Source organism: Ochlerotatus camptorhynchus, unplaced genomic scaffold, assembly GCF_037179485.1.
Source record: "Ochlerotatus camptorhynchus isolate MF236.1 unplaced genomic scaffold, CSIRO-AGI_Acam_v1.1 ptg000105l, whole genome shotgun sequence".
Classification (NCBI taxonomy): Eukaryota; Metazoa; Arthropoda; class Insecta; order Diptera; family Culicidae; genus Ochlerotatus; species Ochlerotatus camptorhynchus.
Genome location: NW_027040595.1, coordinates 4,118,927 through 4,143,281, shown reverse-complemented (window position 1 = coordinate 4,143,281; position 24,355 = coordinate 4,118,927). Strand labels below are relative to the sequence as shown.

Genomic DNA, 24,355 nt, shown 5'->3' with positions numbered 1-24,355 from the left:
GAGAGAACGAAAATCGTTTTAATCAATACTCAACATGATCAGCTGTCAAAACAAAACTAAAAGACAGTATCGCACAGAAATTTGGCATGTCTGCCTAAATATGAACGGACTACAAGGCACCATAACCTTTTTTGCAGTAGAAGCGCATTTTGACGGTCAAGAACTTTTCACCCCACACGGAAACAAATCCGATTCCATTTTCATGAATAAAAAATCATGAAATGAAAAAACTTGCCATCCCACGAAATCGTAACAATGATTCATGATTTCGTCATGGAAATTCATAATTTCATAATGCAGTGGAATCAAGACCGCTACAAGCGTTACACGTACTTGGCAAACCGTGATCATAAACCGCACTACAGAGGTATCTTTTATACGCCTTTTGTCTTCCATCTTATATTGTGCATGCAGATAAAATATGTAATTCATGCGCCATTCATTTGGCAACACTGCACAATTGCGACGAGTTTTTTTCGTTCAAAAAATAAAATCTGGCAGCCCTGCCATCACGTCACCAGTAGTTACAGCGTCGAGATTAGCGAAAACAAAACATTCGTCATGCTGTGACTCTGGTGAAAATAAAAATATTTATTCTAAACTGTTTGATTTATTTATCGAAAAATGGATGAGTAAGTTCGATATTACCATAATTTTGTTTGCTGAGAATCTTACTAACTAGTATTTATTGGCAGATCATTCGAGGCGGAGGAGTATTTGGAGGATGAAAAGGATACGGCTGAGGTGCGAATGTGCGAAGATGCAGAAATCGGACAAGAAAGTGTAATGGAAAGGGGAAATGGCATGGAAAATGATAAAAGTAGTGTGGAAGAAGAGATGCCCCATGATCAGGAGCGCTCGCACCCAGAGAAAATGTGGGATCCATTGGAAGAAGTGAACATTGTAGCGGATCACGATGAATTAAGGAACGAGAGCGGGTTTCTGGAAACAGTTGCCGTCAGTGAACATGTTTTTGCGTTCATTGGCATTTTCTGTCGTAAGCTTTATCGCAGTCAACTGCGCCCAAAGGAGTGTGGAAAACAAAATGTGAGCGGAAATAGTGTGCCAGATGTACTGGATTTAATCTGGGGAGTGGCGAAGAAAGAAATTCATCGAGCGGTTATTTACGAGAACGAAGTTCCTCGCTGGGCTGATGATGACCCCAAACAAGAAGATATGGAAAGTTTTGTGACCTTACAGGACACCGAGAAGAAGAAACTTTACATCGTTCCTGCAGTCACACCAAGGGTGCTGCGAAATTGGCGAGGAAAAACCATCAAAATTTTTGTGCATGTTTATTCAACTAACGTTGAAAACAACACCCAGTATCAGCAAGTGCATCGAAAGTTGATCGCTTCGCAAAATCCGGACCGATCTGGCGCTAATTGTACCCTGGATGAGTATACTTTGGCGAATGAGCTTCGCGATGGACATCCTGATATAGAGGGACACCATAGTTCTTGGTTACTGTGGGCGAATTTTATCAACTCATCACCGGCACATGAACGCGATCGACTGAAACAGGCCCGAGCACCTCCGCTAAACTTGGCGAAGTTTTGACGTAGGACTACGTCTTTGATTTCTATATGGGGGTACACTTTGTGAAAACCGAAAATGGAACATGTAACAAATTAAGAAAGATTTTGAACGTTAATAACTCAGCTGCCCCTAGTTCAATTTAAATAATATTATCACCAATCGATCAGAAATATGGCTACGTATCGATGACAATGCTTTCAAATGTTGATTTTCAACAAGAAACTATTGAAAAATTGATAAATGTCGAGCATTGTCCAATAGCGTCGAATTAACTAATAAATCCACCAATTACCTACATGCACATGCTGCTTCCCCAGCACAGTCGTCAGAGAGTAGTAAGTAGACGAAACAAGTCGAAGTGGCATTCGCCTTCGATCCCCGGCCCGTGCGAATAGGGAGGATGGAATTGCGTAATATTTTGCACACTCGCCGTGTACGCAAAAGGAAAAGAGCCAGTGTCGCTACTTGATAGCAAACTACACATAATGGGAGGAGTCTTTGTAGCTTTTATACCACTTGGTTGCACATCATTCTGCTTTAACCTGAAAAGATATAAAAGAGCGCTGCTGTATGGCATTAGCTCATTTTCGCTTCGGACAGCGTGGTGAACAGCAGCAGCAGTAGGAAAGTGGTGGCTAGTCCACTCCTTCACACCTAACAAGCAACAATTGACTGGCCGTGGCAAAGGAGGAAAAGGTCTGGTAAAGTTCTTCGAGATAACCGCCATCGGTCGTCTGGCTCGCCGTGGTGGTGTCAAACGTATCTCCGGTCTGATCTACTAGGTGTGCTGAAGATGTTCCTGGAAAATGAGGTTCGTGGTGCTGTCACCTACACTAAACACGCCAAGCGTAAGTGGCGTGGGTCTTGCCATGGATCTCTTCAATAAAACGGCCATTTTCAGGGCCATCAAGCTTACATCAGTAAAGAGTTGAAATAGAATTTATCTGTGCTTGTTTGTCCATATTCAGAACCACAAGCCCCCAACGACCACACAAAATGCTCTCCAGAGTTGTAATCTTGTAACCAAACTTGGAAGCAGGGGTGCAAGTGATTTTGTTTGATTCTCTTAATCAACTTTCCATTTGAAAAAAATACTACAAATTCAAAAACAGAAAGAGTTGAGATAGTAGATAATTGATCAATTAAAAGAACTAAATGCTCTTCACATTTATTCCGTCCACTAGCGGTCCTACGTCAAGCTTCCGTTCGTGCCCCTAGGCACAGACCCTTCTACTTTTTCCGTTGGACGTCTGTCTCGGAGGCAGCAAGACTGCATTAACTAAACAGAGGAGTTGTCGTAGCGTAGCACAAACTGTAAACCAAAGCTGGTCCAAAGAAATCGCCGAGGTAAGAAAGGATGCTGATCTTGCGCTGTCTATTCTGCAAGGAATGGTGAACAAATTGAATGTGATGGAATCCCGAGCGAACACGGATTTGGAGCTTTTGACGGCGATGACATCAGCGACACAACCCGAAGAATGCGAGCTTAGTCACACTCTAGCAGAAAGAGTCGTAGATTGTGCTGACTTAGATCATTCTTAGAGTAAGACACATTTTAACATGTAATGTTCTGTTTTATTATATATCACCAGTTCATTTCGTTATATTTCCTTATGATCAATGAAATAATGATTGTATTGCTTTAAGTCTGAATGAATCAAACTAATGAAAGAAAATTAGGAGAAATCCATGATAAAATGCTTGCAAAGTCAACACGATCAATTAACGTTGTTCAATAAAAAAAAGTCCATTTGTCTAATGTCTTGATTCAAACCTTTTTCTGGGAAAAAATTTCCTCCCGCATAATACCCACAGTGCTCAAAAATGTTTGCCGAAGAATAAATTTTGAAACGGTTAATCGATGCGCAAACGTCATGGATGACTGATGAGTGCTCTACTCTGTTCCTAATAAGATCTTTTTTCACTAATTCAAAAATTGTTTCGATGGGATTGAAAAAACGACAATATGCTGGGAGGAAAACTGGGATTATGCCGATCGATCTCAGGTATCTAATAATATTTGGATCACAATGGATCCTTGCCCCATCCATCATCCAAACCGAATGAAATCCTGGATAGTTTTGTACATATTTATTATGTAAAGCAAAATTTCTGCAACATGCAAAGAATTTGTTTCTTGTAAATGTACCCTGTGTTGAAAAACTATCCAGCATCCCATTCATGCCCAGGAAGCAAAGTAAAGATACACGAGGCTTGCGACAAAATTCACCACGATAGGTAACTTTTTGTCCTATTACCCAATATCCTTTCTGGCGTAGCATGTCGCGATTGTCGAAGCTAACTTCGTCTAGAAAAACTAGGTTGTAGATATCCCACTGGATAGCCATCAGTTCTGTAACGAATCTTACAATTTCCGTATCTCTTATTTGAATGGCCCTGCGTTCAATTGTTTTTCGTGAGAGACCACACTCGTGCAAAATAGCGCAAATCGACGACACTCTAATGGTAATATGGAATCGCTTCTGGAACCATTCCTTAGCCTCATCCAGAAACAACATAGGTTCTCTCATGTAAAGTTGAGCCAACCAACTGCGCATACCGACTCTGAACTTTTTGTACACCTGCTCACGTTGTTTACGGCGGAAGAGCCCATTCTGGTCGTAGTTTTTGATCCAAGAGCAGATAGTGGTGAGCACCCTCCCCTTGGCTAGTTTTTGCACCTTGCTGTTGGTGGGCGGGCTTAATTTCATGCTTTATAGTGGAGTGTTAGAGACGGTAGGTTTATGGCCGGCGTTACTGGCTCATGCCGCGATATAATGGCGTCATGGGTAGGCAATGGGGATTACTAAGCTTCCCCTCTCTGATAAACCACTGCATGAGAGAACCAAAGATCTAGTCTAGCAGTGATAGTATCACACTTGTTACTTCTTTAATTGAGAGCCGCGTCGTAGTACGCTTACGTATAGGCACTGACGTTGGGTGTGATACTGGCGGGTTTTGCCGCAAATCACTCTTATTTTATTTATTTTTACGGAGATAGATTTATTTGGGTTTGCAAGGGAATTATACTATTGAAATATTTCAGAAAGTGCCCAACGGTGCTCCTTCTATTTGCGTGACAAGCTTTCATTGTTGTTTTCATTGAAGTATTACTCAGGAAACAATGTTAAACATCATTTTTGTACATGGTATTGTAAGTAATCTTATATGTGCTTTATTTTGATTTGGGATAAGTGTTTGAACTATGGCTCGGGATTTCCACTGTGGCGTGCTTCTATTGTGACATACCCATACGTATTTTTGTGGTGCGACATAATGGAAACGTGAGAGCGTAATTGGAGCATATACCCTATATAATTTAAAAATCAGCTAGGAAACTAACTTTAAAATGAAGCATTTTAGTCACATGAAGGTGTTACCTGGGTCGAACTAAGATATAATAAATAGGTATAGGTCAAAATCAAAAGTACTTGAAACACGTTTAATTTTAGATTATAAGCACAAGTGCAGGTACTTAATGAAGCATGGGTTATGCTTGATTAGGTGAATTAGAGCTTTTAATAATTTATTAAATTAGACTAATGAGATATCATAATCATTAAATGAACTTAAATAAAAAACTTCAGAAAGTCTAATGACATTAAGTAGATTAACAAAAGAATTAGGATGCGGGGGGTCCGCTTAGAGAGGCAACTAACCTTTAAAGTTGTAGAATAAATCTTCTTATTTAGTCTTGAACTTTAATATGAAAACGCAAGCAGACCAATAGCATTAAGCAGATTAACAAGGAGAGGAATAGTTTAGGAGAGGTATGTGACAATTAATAGATTTTAAACTTTTGGAGGTATTGTATTCCCCTGAGTTTGTTGTACTCGATTACTATATAATTCTCTCAATACGCGAAATCTCTTATATATGCGGTTAAAGCATTTGAGTTAACTTATTTCTTAGTGTTCAAGTACTTACATTTGTAAACAGCAGTCAATGTTAATCTATGAACTAAACCATACGTAAAATCGATCTTTCCTTATGTGGTATTGATGCATGTTTAACTTTTCGCGGCTGTCGGAATAAACGCGTCTACGTCTACGGAGCTTATGCAGAAATGATTCGCAATGCGGTAGAGCTCACCAAAATTTTTTTGAGCTTCTGTAGTATAAATTGAAACAAAGCTCAACAGTAAAATAAGTAGAATATTTAGGGAGGAAACCAAAATGAATCAATTTGCCAACATAGGCTATCACATTTATTTTGGTGGCACTCTTTAAGTGATAATAAGCTGTTTTTTCTCTACGGTTGTCTCGGGTGGCGTTCACAATTTGCGCGATTTTCGTATCTTACGTAATTTAGATGTTTAGCTCTAAACGGTTTTACTGACTCGAGGTCGTTCCTTAAGCGGTGTTGATACAGGTTAAACCTTTGCCGACCGTCGGATTGAACGCGCCTACGTCTGCGGAGCTTACGCAGAAGTGATACGCAATTCGGTAGAGCTTGTCAAACGCTTTTGAGCTTCTGTAGTATAGAATTTGTTCGGTACGGTCGCGAAATCTTGAAACGATTGATACGTGCGGTAAAATAACTAAATTGAAACAAATCTCAGCAGTAAAATAAGTAGAATATTTAGGGAGGAAACCAAAATTAATCAACTTGCCAACATAGGCTATCACATTTATTTTGGTGGCACTCTTTAAATGATAATAAACCTTTTTTTCTCGCTTCGGCTGTCTCGCACGGCTTTCGGAATTCGCGCGGTTTTCGTAACTTACATAATTTAGATATTTCGTTCGAAACGGATTTACTTATTCAATCGGTTTACTACGCGGATGTATCTACGCGCACACGTCACAGCATTTTTCTATAACTATTTTGAACCAATACATACGGAATCCAGTGTTCAAGCGGCCAACATAGGCTAGTCCTTCTGCTGTATTGTCAAAGATAGAAGCAAAATTTATTCAAATGGGTCAAGTCTTGAAAATTAAGCTGTCACGTATCAAACCCAAAAAAAAAAAAAAAAAAGAGAGCAGATAGTGGCGAGCGATTTTCCATAAATAGTGGCAAGTCGTGATTTTGAAATTCAGTGCATGGTAAACTGTATTTACACTAGCGTGTTGTCGGCGGACACTTTGTACAATAACGTTTGCCATCTTAATTATAATATATTAGAATTTACATCATCCAATTAATAAATAATTTTATTCAAATACTCACTTGTAAGCATCTTCATACAATACCAAAACAAAGTAAATAAACAAAACTATACAGCCATCGAGCTCGGTTGAGTCCACTGACAGATAAGTCGGAAGTGAACTTCGCGTCGCGAGTCGGACTTGCGAACGTCAGTTTAGTGGTGGCGCGACAATACATGCACTGATAGTCTAGTGGTCAAAGTATGGGTTTAATGATCTCAAGGTTCTTGGTTCGAATCCAGTCTGATGCTTTATTTTATTCTTTTTACATTTTATGGTTAAAAGTTAAACCCATGAATTCAGCTAATGATTTCCACTCGGATGATTCATGATTTTGGGAATGTTTGCTGCGTTACGCAAAAGTTGCTCATGATATCATGAATATTATTCATGGTGTATTTTCATAACATGAAAATACGCTGTGTTCATAAAATCATGAGTAATTTTTCTCATTTCGGAGATCGGATTTTTTCCCGTGCACCTAGTATATTCTCCCAAGATGGTAGTTTGATCAGGAACTATCCAGTAGACTGATGCAAAATTTGACTTTTTCGCTCCACAGTGCTTAAATGGTTTCAAATCGGGTCCTGATTAGCCTCCCAAAATTACAACTCATTTGGTTAGAAACAGACTTCGCACAAGCCATTTGAAGAGTACATGTAAATTACTATGGGAAATCTCAACTTTTTGTTCATTGTCTTCTAGTGTTTTTCCGTATTGAGCTGTGAAACAGTTCGACAACCATTCTTATAGAAAATTTTCTCAACTACAACTTTGCTCAAGATCGTATCTATGTAAAACGAGACAGGAAAAAGTTATTAATTATTTAAGAGATTGGTAAACTTATGACATGATCAAGCAGCTGCTCTGTAAGCAACACTGTATTTTGCAGTGTGACATAGTAGCCATGATTTTTGTGTCCTATTCAACGCCAAAGAAACACCAATGTTGCCTGCTGAGCAGTTGATTGAGCATGATCATAAGACATCAGCGCATTGAACCATTGATAACTTTCGATTCTTGCATTTAATCAAAAAGTGATCTTCAGCAAAGTTGTAGCTGGGAAAATTTTCTATAAGTACAAGTGAAAGTTTTTGAGGAAGACCGATATGGTGAATTATTAGATAGACATGAACAAAAATCTTGGTTTTACCATAGTAATTCCCATACAAACTTCAAATGGTTTGTGCCATCTCAGTTTCTCACCAAATGGGTTCAAATTTTGAGAGGTTAGTCAAGATCCGATTTGGAATCGTTTAAGTATTGTGGAGAGAAAATTTCAAATTTTGCATCACTCTACTATCCAGCTTTCCATGCTCGGTAATGGTGGCCTGTTTGTATGTATAAATGTATCCTTCACTGTGCTGTTTGATACTATCTGGAGGTTCGGATTTTGACCCCTCCCTTTCCCTCTCCCAGGAACAGGCCGCCATTACCGAGCATGGAAAGCTGGATACGAATGAACTCCAGCTGTCCGAAAATTTGAATAACCTCCTCTGGGTACTTTCAGGATTTCAGGCTAATCAAGAGGAAGTTTCGAAGATCTCCAACTGTTCAAGACAACAAATGATGTCTCTCAGATATTCTCCCAAGATGGTTGCTTGGTCAGGAATTATTCAAAAGAAAAAATGACCGAAGATTTAAATACAGTTCTGTAAAAAAATTTTAAACAGGATTATGAAGATAAAGAACTGAATATATCTAACTGTTCAAAAATCCAAATGACATCTCTCAGATAATCTCCCAATATGGCTGGTTTATCAGGAGCATTTTAAGAAGTCTTGGAGGAGTTTACTGAAATCTACTGATATACTGATCAATGATCTAGATGAACATCTGAAGAATGCCCTGATTATCCGTACTTAATGTAATTAATCTGATTAAACTGGACATGTAATTAGTAATGGACTTAAAAAGTAGTTAATTTTCTGCACTGTGTAGTTAATTTAATGAAAGCAGCAGTTAATGCAATTCATTTAATTACAGCCGTTACCTGCGCAGAGTTAACGGATATTGCGTGTCCTATGGTCTCAACTATGGGAGCTCTTCGAAATCATCGTGATATCATGGATTTCTTTTCAACATATCGGATGAGATCTTTCGTTTATTTTTCTCTTAACTTTCCTTCTATTATTATATGAACCATTAACTACTGGATACGGGAGGGTCTACCAAACCCGTTTTCGACCCTTTATATAATGGCTGATTAGAGGCTGTTAAACTTGATCAAGTTGAACATCGTGGACAATCCACAGTCTACTGACAGTTGTCTTGCTACAGTGCTCATCAACATCATTGCATGCCATACCCATAGGGCTTTATTGACGTATTAGGTAACCGTGTGATCGTTTGAATGATTCTCAACCAACCAGCCATTTCAAGAGAAATTCTAAGAGATGTTGGTTGCGGCAATCAAGCATATCGCCGAATGCAAACTATCACACGCTTACCGAATACTCCAAATAAGTCTTTAGAGCAGGTTCGATGAATCCAGGAAAGCTTAATGAATTCCAGGAAAATTTCGAGAAAATTTAAGAAATTATGGAATATTCAGGAAAGTCCACAGAACCAAGGGCCGTTCAATAAATAATGAGACAATTTTAAAGGGAGCAGGGCTAATCACAAATTACGTCCTCACGCTAACTGAAAAAAAAACACGAATGCTGACGGGTTGATTTTACGATTTATAAATGATTTTAGAGTTGGTGATCAGGTATATTGAGATTAGAGCAACGCCGCTGATGTGGAACATTTTAGTAATATTTTAATTTTGTCCAGATAGATTAAAGAAAACTTCAAACATATTTTGGGACTGTATGTTTAGTATAACTTCTGCGTCAAGTCTACGACTTACATAGTTGAAGATGCTAATTTCAAATAACAGACTAAAGTGGTCATTTTTACACCATAGATGAGGAGATGAAAGTATAGAATTGATACCGTGGTAGAGGTAACAATAGCTGCAATTTCCAAACCTACGGCTAGATGCCTTCCTTCAGATAACAACTGGAGTGCGGTAAAAATCGGTAGAACTGTCTCAAACACATCGTTGGTACTTGAGCGTGTCGGTGATCATCTCTTTTTGCCAGTGGTGGCGGGGGGGATTATCCTCACCATTCCTCTCCAAAGGGGGAGTTTGGTAAAGAGAGATGATAAAACCGATTTGTACCTTCCTAAAGCTGTCCTAGCTCGCTTTCTACTCTCTATATGCAATTTTCACACTGCCGTACTCTAACGGAACTATCAATTTTATACTTTCATCTCCTCGTCTATCGTATAAAAACTACCTCTTTAGTCTGTTATTTGAAATAAGCATCTTCAACTATATTTCGGAAACTTTACAGAAGTTTACAGAAGTCCTTCTAAAACATCAGAGAAGATCAGAGAACCTGAATACAGATCAATTAACTTAACTAGAAAATCAGGAAATTTTCTAAAACCTTAGCAAAGTACTGAGATTTTCAGGGAAGTCAAGAGAATTTTTAGGGATGTTCCGAGTATTTGAAGGCAGCTCCATTGATGAATTGCAGGAACTTTCAAGAAATTCCGAGGAATTATGAAAAATTCCAAAAAATTCAGTAATGTTCCAAAACTGTCAGTAATGATGCGGGGTCTTACGGGAAGTTACGGTAAATTTTTTAAACATAAGAAAAGTTCCGAGAACTTCATTAAAATTAATGGAACATTATTATGGAGGAACGAAAATTTTGGGCAAGTCCAGAGAAGTTTTAAAATTTTAAGGGATGTTCCATGAGCTTTAAGGAAGTTTCGAAAAAAAAAATCGAAAATTACAGGAACTTCTTACTTACTTACTTAAGGGTCCTGTGCACCACCAGCGGTGCAAAGGACCAACGTAAAAGACTTCCATCCTGGGCGGCTGCTCGCTTTTGCCTTGACCTGGGCCCAGGTTAGATTCCTATCGACTTGCTTAATTTCCTTATTGAGGCTCCGCCGCCATGAGCCCCTGGGTCTGCCTCTGCTGCGATATCCTGCCGGATTCCAATCCAGCGCTCGTTTGCAGATTTCGTTTCCGCCCCGTCGAAGTGTGTGGCCGACCCACCTCCACTTTCGCTCTCGAATTTCTGTTGCTATCGGCTTCTGATGACATCGACGATGGAGCTCCTCATTCGAGATCCAGTTGTGAGGCCACCAGGCACGAATTATATACCGCAGGCATCGGTTGATGAAGACCTGCAGCTTTTGAGTGTTTTCCGCTGATACACACCACGTCTCGCTGGCGTATAACAACACAGATTTCACGTTCGAGTTGAAAATTCGGATTTTGGTGCGTTGACTTATCTGGTTGGATCTCCATACGTTTCGTAAACTCGCAAAGGCAGCCCTAGCCTTCTTGATTCGTGCAGCTATGTCGCTCTTGGTCCCGCCATCCGACGCTATTTGGCTGCCAAGATATTGGAAACTTTCGACCTTCTCCACTGCTTGCCCCGCTACCGTAAAGTTGGAAGGGTTGCCCGTGTTGATATCCAAGGTTGATGGTCAGACCTGCCGCAGAGGAGCGTTCGGCTAGGTCATTGAGCTTACTCTGCATATCAGAGCGCCGTTGTGCTAGTAGAGCAACATCATCAGCCAAATCGAAGTCGTTGAGATGCTCCATGGTGATAGGCTGCCAAAGCAGCCCACGGTTCGGTACACGGTCAATTGCACCTACCATGATCTCGTCGGTTACGATGAGAAACAGTAGCGGTGATAGTATACATCCTTGTCTCACACCAGCGACTACCCGGATAGGGTCGGACAAGGCTCCGTTATGCAGAACTCTGCACGTGAAAGCCTCATACTGCGCTTCGATGAGGTTGACGATTTTATCCGGGACTCCCTTGCGTCTCAGGACGCCCCACAGATTCTCGTGATTGAGACGGTCGAAAGCTTTTTCGTAGTCAATGAATACCAAATAAAGGGACTCTTGGAATTCATTGACCTGCTCCAGGATGATGCGGAGCGTGACAATATGGTCCACACAATATCTTCCGGCCCGGAATCCTGCCTGCTGCCGTCGGAGAGTCGCGTCGATCTTCTCCTGTATCCGATTCAGGATAACTTTGCACAGAACTTTGAGAACAATACACAGTAACATGATGCCTCGCCAATTGTCGCACACAGTCAGATCCCCCTTCTTTGGGACCTTCACTAAGATGCCCTGCATCCAGTCCGCCGGAAAAGTCGCGGTGTCCCAGATATTACAGAATAGTTGATGCAACATTTGTGCGGATAGCATGGGGTCAGCTTTGAGCATCTCTGCTGATATGCGATCGACTCCTGGAGCCTTGTTGGATTTCAATCTCCTGCAGTGATGGGGCCTCGGAATTGACGCGAGTGATGCGCCGCACCCTAGGCGGATCATGCCGAGATGTTGATGGCTGGTTGGCCGTCGAAACTTGAAGAAGTTGTTCGAAGTGCTCAAACCAGCGTTTCAGCAATTTTCCAGTCGTGTCCTTCACTGGCATCCTCGGGTTCATCCTTGCTCCACTCAGGCGTCATGAGATATCGTAGAGGAGGCGTATATCGCCAGTGTTTGCGGCTTTCTCCCCTTCGTCGGCCAGGGAGTTCACCCACGCTCGCTTGTCCCGTCTGCAAGAGCGCTTGACTTCCTTCTCTAGAGCCGAGTACCGTTGACGGGCTTCGTTCTTGGCTCCTCTGGTTCTCGCCCGCTCTATCGCGGCTTTTGCTTCTCTACGCTCCTCAATCTTCCGCCAGGTTTCATCTGTCATTCACTCTTTCCTGGAACTTCTGGATGGATCAAAGAATCATATTATGACTAATTCTTCAAGATCTTTAAAAGTCTGAACATCAATAAAGTTCTAAAGACTTCCCTGAATTGCTTAGAACTTTATTGATTATATATGTTTATGTTTGTGGTTTTCAGACTTCAAGAAAAAAATATGATTACAGTTATATCACCTCGACTTTTCCGGATCGTTAATCGATTATTCGAATAAAAATCGGATGAATGTGAAACGTCATTTTGACATCCACCGCTAATGTCAAATATAAGGGACGTTCATAAATAATGAGACAATTTTAAAGGGACCGGGTCGAATCACACATAACGTATTTCCAGAATATTTACTATTGTATAAAACCTTCACGAGATGATTTTCTAGTTTCAGTGCATTGGAAAAGAAACTAAAATTGTTCGAAAATTTACCAAACATATACATTACAATATTATTTAAAAAAAAACCTTCCGACAACCACATTGCAAAACCTGTTCACGAGGCGAAACATTTCAAATTCTGTAGTTTTTTTTATAAAAATCTGTAACTGAGTCATATTTTTCCCGGATGGGTGTACTTTGCTGCTTTAAAATTGTACCTCTAAAAATTTTCATTTCACTGCCCCAAACCATGTATGCTAATCTTCGATCATTTTGGGTCACTTTTCTACTTCGAACAACCCACGTATTGGCCACTCGGCGTATAAGCGCAACCCTTATGAACGAAAATGCGCTCTCGTCGTGTCGATCCTCTTGCCCCCACCAAGCTTCACGCCATTCGCTGTCGACCCACGACCATCGTCCTCGTCCTCATCCTCGTCGTCCGTCCGTCGATTCGGCCACAGCAGCGCGTTCGGATCCATGTGTTGTGTACAAACAAGTTAGCACGCCCACGCCGCAATGATTGACGGGCGGTTTTTGTATCAATGAACTGTTGTTATTTTTAGAATTTGAATGAAAATGCTTTTACTATACACCTACATCCGAGCGGAAAGAGAAAGAGGGAATGTAAAAAAAAAAACGAAATACAGAATATCACCATAACATCGATTTCAGCTTCGAGAAGAAACGCAGCATTGGCGGCAGCACATGAACGTATTTGAGAACCCAGTTCAGCTAAGACGACGAGCAGATAGACGACGTGGACCTGGGTTAAGCACGTCCGCACATCCTCTTCGACGTTGCCACATGTCGAATCTTCCTTCGAGAACCACGATGCTGACGACGACGGGACGAGGAAGGGTGTCATCGCGCGCCATTCATCAGAAATATAACAGTTGTTTTGGATTAAGTTTTGCTGCGAGATTTCGAGACCATCAAATTACATACATTCAAGCGGACAGTTTACGTGGAAGGAAAGACACAAACAACGAGAGGGGAATAGGTGGATGGATATAAAAAATAAGGAATGGATTAAAGAGTCACCTGACCACGCAAAACGAGCGAGCCAACGTGCGCACACGTCTGTTTTCGTTTCACGAGCTAGGTTTGTGACACTATACACCCTGGAAGCCATGTATGTATTGTTGTTGTTGTTGCCGTTGTTAGACAATCTTGGCGGTTTCTAATGACGGTCGATACCCACGCGAATTTTTGATGGCCGTTGGCTGATTTAGAAACATTTTATTAGCATTATATTTCATACAGTGGTCACAGCTACTTGTTCAGTTTAGGGTTGAACTTTTGCCATGAAATTAATTAGTCAAGCTTTCAATCATCTATCTTTTGGGCACAGAGCAACCCATCATGGTACGGAATGTTAGCACGCACCCAGCCAAAGGTTCATCGATTATGGAAAATAAAGAGAAATTATAAAAATACATACAACAATGGAAAACAAAACCTTGCCATCGGAATAGGTGCGTGATTCGATTTCGTTATTAATAAAGTAAGTACCGTTAAAAGGGGGGACATTGTTCAACCCGGCAAGAAATTAATGATGTGTTGGAATTTTAGGTTTTACATATCAAATTTTCAGTAATCGACATAAAATAAGATTCTGATAGAATTCCGACAGGAGATGTCCCATAGTAGTTTTAAAGAGTTTGCATTGCAAAAAAGCTATGTAACTTTGCTGGAATTAAATTTTATTCAACTGTGATTCGATAATAAAAATCTACACACTCATCCAGGGTTGATGCTATACATTTGCTACAAAAAAATGTTTTTGACGTAGGACTACGTCTTTGATTTCTATATGGGGGTACACTTTGTGAAAACCGAAAATGGAACATGTAACAAATTATGAAAGATTTTGAACGTTAATAACTCAGCTTCCCCTGGTCCAATTCCAATAATTTTATCACCAATCGATCAGAAATATGGCTACGCATCAATAACAATGATTCCTAATGTTGATTTTTAACAAGAAACTATTAAAAAACTGGGCAATGTCCAGCATTGTCCAAAAGCGTCGAATTAACTAACATATCCACCAATTACCTACATACATATGCTGCTTCCCCAGCACAGTCGTCAAAGAGTAGTAAGTAGACGAAACAAGTCGAAGTAGTATTCGCCTCCGATCTTCGGGCGCGTGCGAACAGGGAGGATGGAATTGCGTAATATTTTGCACACTCATCGCCATTCTCAGAACCACACGCTCCCTGTGGTGGTGTTCGGTCGTCGAAATTAGTAGCAGTAGTAGCAGTGCTTTCGGCGTGTGGCGTTGAAAATTGTTCTCCAGTAACAACGAACATTGGTCAAGGACATCAGTTCCCGCAAGCAGCTAGCTATCAAGGCTCAACCTGTCTATAGAAGGTATGGAATTGTAGGCCTGAATACATTGGTGCAATTAGTTTTTCCTCGGCTCATTCCGCACGATTCGTTTCTTTCGTTTAATCAATCACCCTTGTAGTGATGTCGAAAAGAGTGTTTCAATCGGCGCTTACATATGAAATTTAATGTGGACTATAGAATGTTTTGTATGTTACCAAAATTTATGAATGGTTTGCCACTAAATGTTGAGATAATTTATTGATTATTGAATTATCACACTGTATACCATGAAAAAGCAGCCTGTTTGTGAGTTTTTGCCTGTTTTCAAGTAAGTAGTTATCATAAAAAACAAATCGCCAGCTGGTATTTCCCGGCGACTTTACAAATAAATAAAATCAAAGAAAAATCATCATGCAGAACTAGCTAGGATTTGTTTTACTTCATATTTCACAAAATTGCTTTCGAGTGTTAAGACGTCGTCTCCTACAAAGTTAACATTTTTCCCTCTACCAACACACACATCAGGGCTAGATAGTAGATAGACTTCCACAGGATCTATAGAATCCACGCAATTTAAAAAAAACCAAAATGCACAGCATTACGAAAAGAGGCAAGTTTCGACCAATAGCAGCTCAGCTCGCTCAGCATTACTCAACCATCACTACAAAACGGTCCTTTTCAGGATCACCATAAATTTATGAAGAGTCTATTTGGACATTTGTCAAGGTCATCAGTTCCCGCAAGCAGCTAGCTATCAAGGCTCAACCTGGTCTCTATAGAAGGTGTGAAATTGTAGGCCCGAATGTATTGGTGAGATTAATCATCGTCCGACCATTTCCCAGAACACGCTGGTAGGAAGTGTTAAAAATCCATATAGAATTTGAGAGAAGTGGGAATAATTCGCTTTGGGTGTATATTCAGTCCCCAGAAAGCCAATAAAATCAAATTTGTGAGAAAATTTGCTCTCACGAGCTCAATCTCTCGAAGTCCCTCCTTTTTTACCTATTCTGCACAAACGATACTTTCCGCCCCGCCCCATTCATATAATTCGGAAGGAAATCCTGTGAGGGGTGAATTGAATACACTTTAATACCAAAATGCACAAAACTTAAAAATTCATAAATAACAAAAAACTCAACAAGTCGGCTAGATGAATCGAAAATACTCAAGTTGAAAGTTCCTTGGATTCTCTTCATCAACTTTCTCTTTGAAATAGATACTACAAATTTGATACACTTACAAATAAAAAACGGAAAGAGTTAAGATAATTGATGATTGATCAATTAAAAGAACTCAATGTTCACATTTGTTCCGTCCACTAGCGGTCCTACGTCAAGCTTCCGTTCGTGCCCCTAGGCACAGACCCTTCTACTTTTTTTTTTTCGGAATTATGAGATCATTCGTTTTATTTGAACTTTTTTTAAACTAGTTCGTTTATTTGGATTGCGCTTAATCGCGTTAGCTTTACGGAGCCGATAGTTTATTGTTCTTTGTTTGTAACAAAATTCACTTAATTCTATGTCTAGTAGGAGTTGGGCCGAATACTCGCGGCTTACCCAAGGTTAGAGAGGTACATTGTCGAAGGAAAGGATCAGGGAGATTGGGGGTAAGGTTTTGTTGTCTTATCAGAGCGTTGTCGCCAGTATGAACAGTAGTGTGGTTCTAGTTTCGTCTGGAGTTCGACCAGCGGCTATGGTGACCAGTGGGCGACGATGAGACAAACAAAAATAATTAACGAGAGACAAAAGACAAAAGAATTAAATTCTTATACTGGACATTTGAAGAAACACATAAACCGACTGCATATAGCAGATATCGCGAGTTTCCAACACGTCTCTGATAGGAACATAGGGTTGTCTTCCTTGGGCCTCAAGGGTATTCAAAAGTCGCTCTCTGGCGGCGTCATTATCCGTACATTGCCAAACTGCGTGATCGATGTCGTCGTAACCGTTTCCACACCGACATATGTTACTGTCCACGAGGTTTATTCTATTGAGATGCGCATCTAGCGAGTAGTGGTTGGACATAAGTCTACTCATCACGCGAATGAAGTCACGACTTAAGCCCAAGCCTTTAAACCACGCTCTCGAAGAAACATTAGGAATAATTGAATGTAACCACCGTCCAAGATTTCCATTGTCCCAATCGGTTTGCCAACTCGAAAGGGTACTCTGACGCACTAAATGGTAAAATTCATCGTGTGAAATTTGCCTGTCATAAAATTCGCCTTCCTGCGCGCCCACCTTTGCGAGAGAGTCCGCCTTCTCATTGCCTGGGATTGAGCAATGTGAGGGGACCCATACAAAGGTAATCATATATGATCTTTCGACCAGCACACTCATCTGCTCCCTTACCTTTGAAAGGAAATAAGATGAGTGCCTGCCTTGTTTCATCGACCAAATAGCCTCGATCGAACTGAGACTATCCAAGAAGATGAAGTAATGGTCTGCGGACATGTTGGAAATCATCCCCAATGCGAAGTTGATTGTTGTCAGCTCAGCAAAAAAACGGAACAAGGTTCCTGGAGTTTGCGGAAGGCGCTAGAGTTTTCATTGAAGACACCGAAGCCAGTGGATCCACTGAGACGAGACCCGTCTGTAAAATATCTGTTCACGCAATTGACGTGTTGGTACTTTTCAGTAATATATGGGGGGACATTTTGTGAAAACCGAAAATGGAAAATGTAACAAAATTATGAAAGATTTTGAACAATAATAACTCAGCTGCCCAGACCTCTCCCTCAGTTCGAGTTCACTATCGTTGGATTGCTCGTGGAAAGTAATTCAAGATCCCTACGGTAGTGACCACTTGCCAATCAAAATTTCTATTACCAATGGTTCATCTGGCACTCGCTCGGTTGACATCGCGTACGACCTCACGAAAAACATCGACTGGCAAAATTTGCGTCCGCGGTTCTCGGTGGTACTGATTCGGTTGAGATACTCCCTCCGCTGAATGAGTACTCCTTTTTATCGCGACTTATCGTTGACTGCGCTCTTCAAGCACAGACGAAACGCGTTCCGGGTGTTTTCGTTCGCAAACGACCTCTCACTCCGTGATGGGATAAGGATTGCACCGACGCGAACAGCGAGAAGTCCGCCGCGTTTAAACGCTTCCGCAAACACGATAAGGTCGAGGATTTCGAGCGGTACACCGACCTCGAGAAAACTTTTAAGGGCTTGATTAAAGCCAAAAAACGCGGTTACTGGCGTCAGTTCGTCGATGGTTTGTCGCAAGAGATTTCCATGAGAACACTCTGGGATATCGGCAGGAGAATGCGAAACGCGTCATCACCGGTTAACGAAGACAAGGAGTACTCGGACAGTTGGATATTCAGCTTCGCGCGGAAAGTTTGCCCGGATTCGGTGTCGGTTCAAACCAACGTTCGTGATCGTCCGTCGGGTAGTAACGAAATAGACCCGTTTTCGATGGTGGAATTCTCACTTGCTCTCCTCTCATGTAACAAGTCAGCTCCAGGAATGGATAGAATCAAGTTCAACTTGCTGTATACGGAAATTGTTGGAGAAAATGACAAATGGGTCGAGTCGAATGGTTTACTTTCAGATACGCAATTTGGATTTCGGAGAGCCAAAGGAACGAGCGACTGTCTTGCGTTGCTTTCAACTGAAATTCAACTGGCCTATGCGCAAAAACAGCAAATGGGTTCAGTTTTCTTGGACATTAAGGGGGCTTTTGATTCTGTTTGTATCGATGTCCTTTCGGATAAACTCCACGGTAGTGGGCTTTCACAAATTATGAACAACTATTTGAGCAACTTGTTGTCTGAGAAATATATGAGCTTTTCTCATGGAAACTCGACAACTTCACGAATTAGTTACATGGGTCTCCCCCAGAGCTGATGTTTAAGCCCCCTCCTTTATAATATTTATGTAAAAGACATTGATGGTTGTCTTGATGAAAATTGCTCGCTAGGGCAGCTTGCAGATGACAGCGATGTGTCCGTTATAGGACCAAGTGCACCGGACCTGCAAGGACCATTGCAAGATACCTTAGACAATTTGTCTACTTGGGCTATGAAGCTGGATATCGAATTCTCTCCCGAGAAAACTGAGTTGGTTGTTTTTTCTAGGAAGCATCATCCTGCACAGTTACAGCTTCAACTAACAATCACTCAAAGTATATCTTTCAAGTATTTAGGTGTCTGGTTCGATTCCAAATGCACATGGGGAAAACATATTGCGTATCTGAAACAAAAATGCCAGCAAAGAATTAATTTTCTTCGTACAATTACCGGAACTTGGTGGGGAGCCCACCCGGAAGATCTGATCAGGTTGTACCGAACAACCATCCTCTCGGTTTTAGAGTACAATAGCATCTGCTTTCAGTCCGCGGCAAAAACACATATCCTGAAGCTGCAACGGGTTCAATACCGTTGCCTCCGAATCGCGCTTGGCTGTATGCACTCGACGCATACGATGAGCCTCGAAGTACTCGCGGATGTTCTCCCACTGACAGATCGTTTCGCGGAACTGTCCTTCCGGTTTCTTATCCGTTGTGAAGTGATGAACCCATTGGTAATAGAAAACATTGAGAAGCTGATCGACCGAAATCCTCAAACAAGATTCATGAGTTTGTACTATGAGTACATGACGCTGGATGTTGGCCCTTCTTCATTAATCTTCAATTGTGATTGCTTTCAAGCCTTCTATAGTTCCTCTGTAAATTTTGATCTGACCATGATGCAAGAAATCCATGGAATACCAGATCACCATCGGTCGATGGTTGTTCCCTCAATTTTTGCAATCAAGTACCACCATGTAAGTAACGATAAAAGATTTTTCACAGATGGGTCAACCATAAATGCTTCCACTGGATTTGGTGTATTTAATCAATTTCATAGCGCCTCTTATAAACTGCAGAAACCATGCTCAGTATACGTTGCGGAACTCGCAGCTATATTTTACGCAGTAGAGCGAATTGCCTCACTACCTACTGACCATTATTTCATTTTTATGGATAGTCTTAGCTCATTGGAGGCTATTCGTTCAATGAGGCCGATGAAGCACTCCTCGTATTTCCTGCCTGAAATACGATCTAAACTGAGTGCTTTATCTAACTGCTCATATACTATCACCTTAGCTTGGGTCCCATCTCATTGCTCAATTCCGGGTAATGAGAAAGCGGACTCGTTGGCTAAGGTGGGCGCTATGGAAGGCGATATTTTTGAGCGACAAATCGCCTTCAACGAATTTTTCTCCATTGCTCGTCAGCAAGTCCTCATCAGTTGGCAACAAAAATGGAATGATGGTGAATTGGGAAGATGGTTACATTCTATTCTTCCACAGGTGTCGAACAAACCATGGTTCAAAGGGTTGGACATGAGCCGCGACTTTATACGCGTTATATCAAGGCTTATGTCCAATCACTGCTCGTTAGACTCGCACTTCTATCGAATTGGGCTCTCAGGCAGCAATTTATGTGCGTGTGGCAGTGGTTATCACGATATCGAGCATGTTGTTTGGTCGTGTACCTTACACCGTGTTGCCAGATCTGAGTTATCCATATCCCTCAGGGGCCGAGGAAAACAACCCGCGATACCCGTTAGAGATGTCTTGGCGAGCCGAGATCTCGACTATTTGAATTTAATTTATGTGTTTTTAAAACGGATAGATCTGAGGATTTAGTAGTTAGTGTCATCTTGTGTTCTCCCAAGTTGTTAGCTGCCCATCGGTGTACCCCCATGTTTGTCTTTTTCATCAGAGTGTCGCTTAGTTCGAGATCAAGAGCACATTGCTCTCCAAACGTTGTGTTCACAATCACTACCCTGCCATCCATTTGTTACAATTTGTCACCCCTAACCTCGAGATAGCCGCGAGTAATCGGCCCCCGCTTTACTAACGTTAGTTTTAAGTGTTTTTGTAATCTAATCAATAAATATTGGCTCCGCAAAGCTACAGCAAATGAGCCTGGCAAAATAAACGCATTATTAAAAAAAAACTCAGCTGCCCCTGGACCAATTTCAATAATTTGATCACCAATCGATCAGAATAGCAATGCTTCCGACTGTTGATTTTCTATAAGAAACTATTGTCCAATGTACAATAAAAGTGATAATTTTATCACTGTTTTTTTTCATGAAATAAACGTTCTTCCCAAACCCAGTCGTCATAATCGAGTACCACTTGGTTGCACATCATTCTGCTTTAACCTGGAAATATATAAAACAGCGCTGCTGTCTAGCCTCAATTCATTTTCGCTTCGGGCGGCTTGGTGTGCAGGCAGCAGAAGCATCAATAGCAGCAGTAGGAAGGTAGTGGCAGGTTAGGTAGTCCACTCTTCTACCCAACAGCGGATTGGTACTTGAAGGGTCTCAATTATACCACGCGGTACCTCATTCCGATTCCACATTATTGAAAGCAGCCGGTTGCACTCTATCTGTCCCCGATGTTGTGTTTTTCTTCAATTGCTGGACAGTCCTTTCCACATAGCTAAGTGTTGGTTCTGATCCAGCTGGGGGGTGGAATATCTTCGGGTATTGGAGGAGTATCGTGCAAGCTGGCGCTTTGTTGCAGGATGGATTCACCACATTCCCTTATTGCAATGTACCTATTCGTTCTTTGGTTCTGGCGGCGGCGGTTCTGTCTTGGATACGTCAGACGGAGCCGTTCTAGTGGTGATCGCGTGCTAATATTTTCGAAGAACTTATATATCTTCTTATCTAGATGCTGTTGATATGCCTTCCCTGCAGACCTTTTTTCAAGTTTGAGTCGTCAGGATGTTGCAACAGTAGGTTTCGAAGGTGTTCCATGAGTCTACCTGCGCGGGATCGGTTGAGCGTTTCTGATGCTTCCTGGAACAGTATAGTCGTTGGTTCTTTCTGTGCATAGCATAGCAAAGCATAGCATAAACCAGGTTGCACAATGTCCTAGGTGGTACGAGCTCCAAACTGTTGTTAAAAAGGAGACCCACCTTCATCCGTTGCTGTTAGATAGTAATTTGTGATTAATTCTAGACCAACAAATGAAATAGGCGGAACAACCAAACTTAAACAATGGCTTTAAACGCAAATTTCTCGATAATCTAAACACATTCACATAATCTAATACCAGCATCTGAAAAAGAAAACTTCAGCGTTCAATCTCTGGACGCTCCAAGCAGTCATATGCACAAATGGTGAAGGCTGCATCAGCCGTCCAAAATGAAAATAAATTTTCGATTTTGTCAGCTGAAGAATCGGACTCTGACTCATCCGATGAGGGTGACTCTACGGTGGTACACGCACCTTTGAAAACGAACGGATCCTCAAAACGAAAATGCTCCTCCCCGAAAGTGCGCCGTAAGAAAACTAAAGTCACTCCCAGAGGATTGCAAAATTCCCAGGGTAATGGGGATGAAAAAATTAAATCGAAGGCTCCTACTTCTCCACTTCCTGGCTGCAGTAAGGATTTTCCGCCATTACCTAACAATGATAAGAAAATCAAAAAGCTGCTCCTCAAACTTCTCAAAAGAAATCCAAGTCCGAACGAGGTTCGCTAGCTTTTTCGGACATTGTGGAATTCATATTATATATGTTCAACATACAAGACCCTCTTAGAAGCTTAGTGTCTGCCTTGCTTCCAACACTAGAATCATATCTTAAGCAGTTGACTGTTTCATAGCCCCTCCTTGCATCAATCATATCTTTCGATGGATAATTCGTCGAACGAGGTTGAAGATATGATCACTGTGCTACAGTGGAACTTCCGTAGTCTAGTGCCTAAACTAGACTCGTTCAAGTTTTTACTTCACAATTCTGATTGTGATATATTTGCTCTCTGTGAAACATGGCTTTCTTCCGATAAAGAACTCAACTTCCACGATTTTAACATTATACGCCTGGATAGAGACGATTCTTATGGAGGAGTACTTTTAGGGATCAAAAAGTGTTACCCTTTCTACACAATTTCCCTTCCTGTGATGTGAAGAACAAAGATCTTTGCATAGCTTCAGTTTATGTTCCACCAAGAACCTCCATTAGCCGTAGTCAACTCTGGAATCTAGTTTCGATTCTTCCATCCCCAGTATTAATTCTGGGTGATATGAATTCCCATGGTACTGGGTGGGGTGATCTATATGATGACAATAGAGCGGCTATTTTTTAAGATTTATGCGACGATTTTAACTTGACTATTTTGAACACTGGTGAAGAGACACGTATAGCAAAACCTCCGGCTCGAGAAAGCCGACTCGACTTATTTTTGTGTTCAAGATCGCTATCATTGGATTGTCTGTGGAAGGTTATCAATGATCCCCATGGTAGCGATCATTTGCCAATCATCATTTCAATAAAGTGTGCCCCTCACTCTGCAGAACCATCTCGGGTTCCATTTGATCTTACAAGGAACATAGATTGGCAGAAATATGCAACGGCAGTGACAATCGGTGCCGAATCAATAGATATGCTTCCACCATTGGAAGAATATCGATTCCTCGCCGATTTGATATACAAAAGCTCACTGGAAGCACAAAAAAAGAAAAGTTCCAAGTGCGCCCTTCAAAAGGAGACCAGCCACACCTGGATGGGACGAAGAATGCACAAAATTTTATGTAGAAAAATCTGATGCTTTCAAAGCTTTTCGTAGACACAAAACTTCCACATATTTCGAGGAATATTCAAAGCTTGAGACAAAGCTGAAACAATTAGTCAAGGAAAAGAAACACGGTTATTGGCGAAATTTCGTCGAAGGGACTCTCACGAGAAACCCCAATGAACACCTTGTGGAGGGTGGCTCGCAATATGCGTAACTGCTCATCTTCTAATGAGAGTGAAGAATACTCCAACCGATGGATATTCGATTTCGCAAAAAAAGGTCTGTCCGGACTCAGTTCCAGCACAACACATTCTTGGAGAAGCGTCTCCGAGCGGCGGCTCTCTGGATAGACCATTCACAATGCTGGAATTTTCTATGGCTCTTCTTTAATCGAACAACTCCTCACCGGGAAGCGATATGAGTAAATTAGAATCTTCTGAAAAATCTCCCAGATATTGCTAAAAGACGCTAGCTAGACTTATTCAATTCTTTACTAGAAAACAACATTGTACCGCCTGAATGGAGACAGGTCAAAGTACCATCCATTCGAAAACCTGGCAAACCAGCGTCTGACCATAACTCATACCGTCCGATTGCTATGCTTTCGTGCATTAGAAAATTGTTGGAGAAAATGATCCTTCGGAGACTCGATCAGTGGGTCGAAACAAATAACTTGCTTTCAA

General features: G+C 41.2%; 2 pseudogenes; one reads left to right on the top strand and one right to left on the bottom strand.

Annotated features, from left to right (window-relative positions):
- Positions 1 to 749: 749 nt before the first annotated feature.
- Positions 750 to 3,081, top strand: LOC135699269 (uncharacterized; annotated as a pseudogene).
- Positions 3,082 to 3,257: 176 nt separating this feature from the next.
- On the bottom strand, positions 3,258 to 6,647 carry LOC135699248 (uncharacterized; annotated as a pseudogene).
- Between the last annotated feature and the right edge of the window lie 17,708 nt (positions 6,648 to 24,355).